Source organism: Malania oleifera, chromosome 1, assembly GCF_029873635.1.
Source record: "Malania oleifera isolate guangnan ecotype guangnan chromosome 1, ASM2987363v1, whole genome shotgun sequence".
NCBI lineage: Eukaryota > Viridiplantae > Streptophyta > Magnoliopsida > Santalales > Ximeniaceae > Malania > Malania oleifera.
The window spans coordinates 107,704,432-107,712,022 of NC_080417.1; positions in this window are offsets into that span (position 1 = coordinate 107,704,432).

Here is a 7,591-nt window from a genome sequence, read left to right on the forward strand (position 1 = left end):
ATTTTCTGAAATTTTAAATTTTTGAACGTTAGGTGGTTGGGCAAATGGGGGGGAAACCTTAGGAAAGTTTATATATATCATCTGAGCATAATTTGAGAGTGAGTGTGATCATTATTGAAGTGTATTGTGTACAATTTGATTTCCTTAGTGAAATTTGTGTATCATTGCTTCTGTGGATGTAGGCTTTGCCGAACCACGTAAATCTTTGTGTTGATCTTGTTCTGGTTGTATGTGTTATTTATTTCTTATTGTTTATTCCGTTGTGCATCTTCATTATACGATCCATTTCACAACAATATATATATATATATATATATATATGTATATCTTATGACATTTTTGGATTCATTCTCTTAAATCAAGGGTAAGATATGTTTATTGAGTACTTTTCTTTGTGAAATGTTTTTCTTTGTGTTTTTTTAGATTTTTATACTAATTTTAAATAATTAAAGAAGTGAGAACAACAAAATTAGACAAAATGGGAAAATTTAAGATTAAAATAGTGAATATATATATATATATATATATATATATATATATAATTGTTTTATGTGACCAAAGAATCAAATTAAGCATTTTCTCTTCTATTGGGACATTTGAAAAAGCTCATCTTTAAGTAGAAAAGAAAACAATAGAGAGAGAGAGAGAGAGAGCGAGGAGAAAAAAAAAAAAACACATACTCAAAATCCCCTAAAATTATGTAAATTATCTTATGAGAGTGTAGTGTTGTCTCCTTGCAAGAGTGGGCTCCACGTGCCCAAACATTTGTGTCCTTTTATATATATATATATATATATATATATATATATATATATATTTTTGCTAGAAATTTTATCCTTTTTTTTTCCCAAATTTCTTATTGAATTTTCCTTATAAATCCTTTTAATTTGTCTCTTTTTTATTAGAAGAAATATTTTTTAAAAAAAATTAAAATATCAATTTTGTCCTCTACCTTATCTTTGCTAAAAATATACCCATTATGCTTTGGATAATGCTCTCCTATCATTTTCTCCCTCATTCTTCTCTCTAACCTCACTTCCAACCCCACTCATTCTCCTAAAAGGCGAGTGAATAACATAAAGTTGGGGAGCATGGTATGTCATTTTAAAGGTACTCAAGTTGTATTTTGAAATGGTTCTATCCAAGCATTTGGACTCATTTTTCAAGGAGAATTATTTTCACTCAACCAAGAGGTGCACATGCAGAAGAGTACATGACAACGATTTAATTTGACTAAACTTTGACCAACTCTTATTTCCTCATCCTTTTGGGTTGTCCGATGAATAATATGTCATTTCAAGTGTTTTTTTTAATCTGGTTTTGGACATGCACTTTTTGGACCTTATGAAATAAAGTTATGGCTAATTTTATGCAAGCTAGTAGCATGGACCACACCCCTCGGAACAATTTTGAGACCTAACTTCGGACTTACAGTTTTTTTTTTTTAATTTTACAAAAACCCCAATTTTATTGATAGCCCTCACTTATGGCGGAGGACTGTGAATGACACATGTGATTTACAATTAAACTATCAAAACCATCCCAAACATCAAAACCAACACTAAAAAACTAGTTCCATTATCCAACTAAAACAATCTAAACATGTCTATATGTAATCGAAACCAAACAAAACAAACATAAACAAATTACCTATAAAACGATGTCAATTACTTACAAACATAAACCAGGAGAAAAACAGGGAAAACCAAAAGATGACAATTAAAGACGAAGGTTTGAAATACTCATCTTATCTATATGAATGAGACCTCTCATTTTACTTGACAACACATCACATATAAAATATCTCCTCGTGTTGCCTCCCTCGCCTTGATGAGCCAAGAAATTCGTCACCTGATTACCTTCTCTAAATTGGTGCTTTATAAAGAACTGAAGACCTTATAACTCTTCCTTTAATAATTCCCAAAAGTCTTATAAGTATTAGGAGGAACAAATTCCATATGTGAGTCATCCCACCACCAATTTTGAGTCACTTTCAATACAAATATTCCAATATCTCAACTCTTTACAGAGTCAAACACCACTAGTAATAGCCTGCAACTCCACTCCATTGTTAGTACTTGACTCAATTTTTTTAGAGAAAGCGGCCTTAATATTACCCGATAAGTCACTGATGATACCACCACCAACATAGGAACTCGGATTCCCTCTACAAGAGTCATCTATATTTAGCTTCAACCAACGTACTGGAGGCTTTTCCCAGGTTACTTTTAGAGGAGTTCTAAACTTTGATGTTTTCATTTTCACCTGAAACTCTTCTAATAAATTCTTATCTATAGAGGGCAAAGAACCATTCACGCCTTTTGCAATTTTTGCGAGCCAAAACCTCATAGATAATCAAATTGCATTTCTCATCTCATACTTATCTTCCATGCAGGCTTTACAACGTCTAAGCCACAGTCTCCAAGAAATTATAATAGGTAACAAACCGATGATCGTACCTTTTTAGGTTGATTTTTTGGCACATCTAAACCATCTACTAATTTTCACCCTCCATGGTTCAGCCTCAAAATTTAGAATTCCCAAGACAAATATTTCTCTCTTCCAAACCATACTTGCGATGGATCGCGTACTCAAAACATGATTGAGAGACTCCTCTTTTTTATCCACACAGCAGTTGCAACATGAGACGATATCAAATCCCAGTTTCAGCACTCTCTTATCTACAGGAAGACATTGGAACATGACTTTCCACATACACAACGATACTTTCTTAAGAAGTAGTTTATGCCAAACCCACTCCATCCCTGGGAACTGCTCCCCTTTCATTCTTATCACCTCCCAAGCCGAGGTGGCTGGAAATTTTCTATTCATGAAAGGCTTCCAAATAAACACGTCAGACCCTGCTCCATGCTTTATAGATGACAACAAAATCTTATCCATTTTGGAGACCCCTACCAATTCTTTCAGCATATCAGTATCTTAATTCTTAGACTCCCAACAATCTTGAATCTTTAACTCGGGATGATGGACCGTGTAAGAACACTCAGCAAAGGGACCACTATTTAGCTACTTATCAAACCAGAAATAAGTTTTTCCTTCTCTAACCTTCACATAAATATTCTTATAAACCTCTGGAAAAACCTTCAAGGTTGTCTCCCAAAATTAGTAGCCCGCAGGAGTAGGATTGGTTGAAGTCATATGACTTGATTTAACATATTTAGCCTTAAAGAAACGGATCCAAAGATTACCTAATGTCGTAAGTCTCCAAGAAAACTTCATGTGGAAAGATCTTTGAATGTCATTAAGGTCCCTTACACCAACACCTCCTTTATCTAAGGGTTTACAAACCTTTGACCAAGCACACCATTTCATTTTCACCCCACCATTACTCTCCCTCCAGAGAAAAGAAGAGAGAATGTGATTAATATTTCTCATCATCACCAAAGGAACTGAGAGAACCGTTAGCGTATGTGTCACCATGCATGATAGAACATGCCTAATAAGGATGAGACGACCTCCCTGAGACAGCAACCTCATCTTCCAACTTGCCACCTTATTTCAAATTTTTGAGACCAACGGTTCAAGCATTCTAGCAATAATTTGAAAATTAGGTTTAGTACATTGAGGAGATATTGACAGTGCTTCCATGTACAGATGAGCAGAAGGTGTCATTTGCGTCGTTTAAATTGACAGGGGAGGCAAAACGCTGGTGGAGATCGGCAAAGCTGATTGAGGAGTAAAGGCCTGATCCCGTGCCAGTGACATGGAGTCGGCTCAAGGAGCTATTCTTCGACCGATATTTCTCTACTATCGTTCGGAGTGCGAAGGCAGCAAAATTCCTACATTTAGCTCAGGGGTAGATAACAGTGTCACAGTATGCAGCACGATTTATTGAATTGTCTTGATTTTCCCCACACTTGGCACCAGACGAGGAGAAGAAAGCAAGGAAATTTGAGGAAGGTCTAAGGCAAAATTTGTTTGAGCAGGTCATCAATTTTCAGGCTCTAACATTTGTGGAGGTGTTGGATAGAGTTATTGTTATCAAACGTGGCATATAGAGGGGTGCCACAGCTCAAAGTCAGAGGAAAAGGCCCGCGCCTTAGCATTTTCAAGCGGATTCTAGCCGAGTGCCATGGAAGGGAGACCGATATGGAGGAAGTCAGGGACGAATGATGGGGCGCAATGGTTCTCAAGGTGGATAGTTTATTCCTATTTGTCCCAGATGTAGCTGGAGGCATCCAAGTGATTGTAAGATAGGAGAGAACATTTGCTATCGTTATGGGAGACCCGGGCACAGGTTTTGGTCATGTCAGAGATCGCTGGCCCAAGCATCAGCTCCCAGACCATTTCGGGGTGGTTATCAGGCGCCCCGTGGAGGCCAACAGAGGAACACTACACCATCAAGGGTCTATGCGTTGACGCCGGGTGACGCCGAGGTAGCTGGAGACGTAGTTATAGTTACCTTTACGACTTTTTCATATAAAGTTGTTGTTTTGTTTGACACAGGTGCCACCCATTCTTTTATTTCGTTGAGGTATGCTAAATTAACTAGGATTAAGGCACAGTTGTTAGATGTCAAGTTGGCTATAGCTACGCCAACTGGATTGTGGTGAGGTGTAGGAAGGTACTTAGGGATTTTCCAGTGGCCATTCAGGGAAAAGTTCTACCAGTTGCTCTTGTGATATTAGACATGCAGGAGTTTGATGTAATTTTGGGTATGGATTGGTTGGCAGTTAATCATGCCAGTATTGATTGTCATCTGAAAGAAGTAATTTTCAGACATCCTAATGAGCAAGAATATAGATTTATTGGTTCACGTGTGCACACTTCGCCACAGCTTGTGTCAACTATTCAAGTGAGGAAAATGATTCAAGATGGTTGTCACGGATTTGTTGCCTAAATAAAATAATTTCCAAAAGAAGAACTGAAACAAGTCGATATTCCCGTGGGCAAAGAATTTTCAGACATTTTTCCACAAGAATTACCTGGTTTACCACTACACTGTGAAATTGAATTCACTGTGGATCTTCTACCGGGGTCAGCACCGGTATCTAAAGCACCTTACCAAATGGCTCCAACCGAGTTAAAGGAACTGAAAGATCAATTGTAAGAATTGTTGGATAAAGGATTTATCAGGCCCAGTGTGTCGCCCTGGGGAGCACTAGTTCTATTCGTGAAGAAGAAAGACAGGACCATGAGGATGTGCATAGATTATAGGGAAATAAATAAATTGACAGTCAAAAATAAATATCCTCTTCTTAGGATTGACAATTTGTTTGATCAGCTCTAGGGGCCCAGGTCTACTCTAAAATTGACCTTCGATTGGGTTACCCTCATGTGAAAGTTAGGGCAGAAGATATTTCAAAGACGACATTCCGAACTAGGTATGGGCATTATGAGTTTCTAGTGATGCCATTCGGATTGACTAACGCACCAGCAGTATTTATGGATTTAATGAATCAGGTGTTCTATCAATTTTTGGATCAGTTCGTTGTAGTTTTTATAGATGATATATTGGTCTACTCGAGGAGTTTTGAGGTGCACGAGCATCATTTGATGTTGGTGTTGCAGAAATTGAGAGAAAGAAAGTTGTATGCTTAATTCAAGAAATGTGAATTCTGGTTAAGGAAGGTTACGTTTCTCGGTTATGTGATCTCTGGGGACAGCATATCAGTTGACCCGAGTAAGATAAAGGTTGTGGTGAGCTGTGTGAGACCAGGGAATGTCCAGGAGGTTAGGAGTTTTTCGGGTTTGGAAGGCTACTACCGACGTTTTGTTGATGATTTCTCCTTATTATCGAGTCCGCTGACGTGACTCATGAGAAAAAATGTGAGGTTTGAATGGACTGATGACTATGAACAGAGCTTTTAGGAATTGAAGCAGCGGTTGGTGACCACCCCAGTGTTAGCTATTCCATTAGAAGAGGATGGGTTTGTGATATATAGTGATGTGTCCCTGAAGGGACTAGGGTGTGTATTGATGCAGCACGGCAGGGTTATCGCATATGCTTCTAGGCAACTTAAAGAATATGAGAAAAACTATCCTATGCATGATTTGGAACTAGCTGCAGTGGTGTACGCTCTCAAGATTTGGAGGCATTATCTGTATGGAGGGAAATGTGAAATCTTTACGAACCACAAAAGTTTAAAATATTTCTTCACTCAGAAAGAGCTAAATATGAGGCAAAGAAGATGGCTGAAACTTATTAAAGATTATGACTGCACTATTGGCTACCATCTAGGGAAAGCAAACGTGATGGCTAATGCATTGAGCCGAAAGTCAGTGGGAGTTGTATTATCAGCAGTGGAGATTCAGCACCCTATTCTGATGGATTTGAAGAGATTAGGCATGGAGCTAATAGAGGATGATCACCATTCATTCATTGCTAACCTGGTGATTCAGCCTACATTGCAAGAAAGGATTAAAGCTGGCCAGAATTTTGACCTAGAGTTAGTGGAGTTGATAGAGAAAGTGCAAAATAGACAGGAGGAGGATTTCAGCATATCAGATGACGGAACCCTATGGTTTCGTACCAAACTATGTGTTCCTGTAGATGCCGAGATCAGAAGAACTATATTGGAGGAGGCTCACAGATCCCTATACATCATACATCCAAGTAGTACTAAAATGTATTGGGATCTATGGGAATCCTTTTGGTGGAGCGGCATGAAGAAGGATATCACTAAATTTGTAAAACAGTGTTTGACGTGCTAGCAGATAAAGGTTGAGCATGAGAGTCCCGCGGGGCAGTTGTAGCCACTCTTCATTCCAGAGTGGAAATGGGATCACGTCTCTATAGATTTTGTTACTGGGCTACCACTAGTGCGACATGGGCTGAATGCTATTTGGGTGATCGTTGATCGTTTGACAAAGATCGCTCACTTCATTCCTATTAAAGTCAGCTATTCCATGGACAGACTGACAGAAATATATGTTCAGGAAATAGTTCGCGTTCATGGTGTACCAGTATCCATAGTCTCAAACCGAGATCCTCGATTTACTTCACAATTTTGGAAAAGTTTTTAGGAGGCTATGGGAACACAGTTAGTATTCAGCACCACTTTTCACCCACAGACGGATGGTCATACTGAGAGGACAATTCAGATATTAGAGGATATGCTACGTGCATACATGCTGGATTTTGGGGGTAGTTAGACGCAGTTTATGTCGTTGGTTGAGTTTTCTTACAATAACAACTATCAGGCCAGTATCGGCATGACACCTTACGAGGCGCTTTATGGTAGGAGGTGTCGTTCTCCTCTTTTCTGTGATGAATTAGGTGAGAGTCAAGTTTTGGGTCCAGAGATGGTGCAACAGGCGTATGATAAAGTCCAACTAATTAAAGAAAGAATTAGTACAGCTTGGAGTCGGCAGAAGAGCTACGCAGACACTCATCGCCAGGAGTTAGAATTTGATGAGGGGAATTGGGTATTCTTGAAGGTAGCTCCTCTGAGAGGGGTTATAAGGTTTGAGAAGAAGAGCAAGTTGAGCCCTAGGTATATTGGCCCTTTTGAGATACTTAAGAAAGTGGGGTCAATTGCCTACAGGCTAACTCTGCCACCAGCTTTGTCTAGAATACACAACATATTTCATGTTGTCATGCTAAGGAAATACATCCTAGACCCATCCC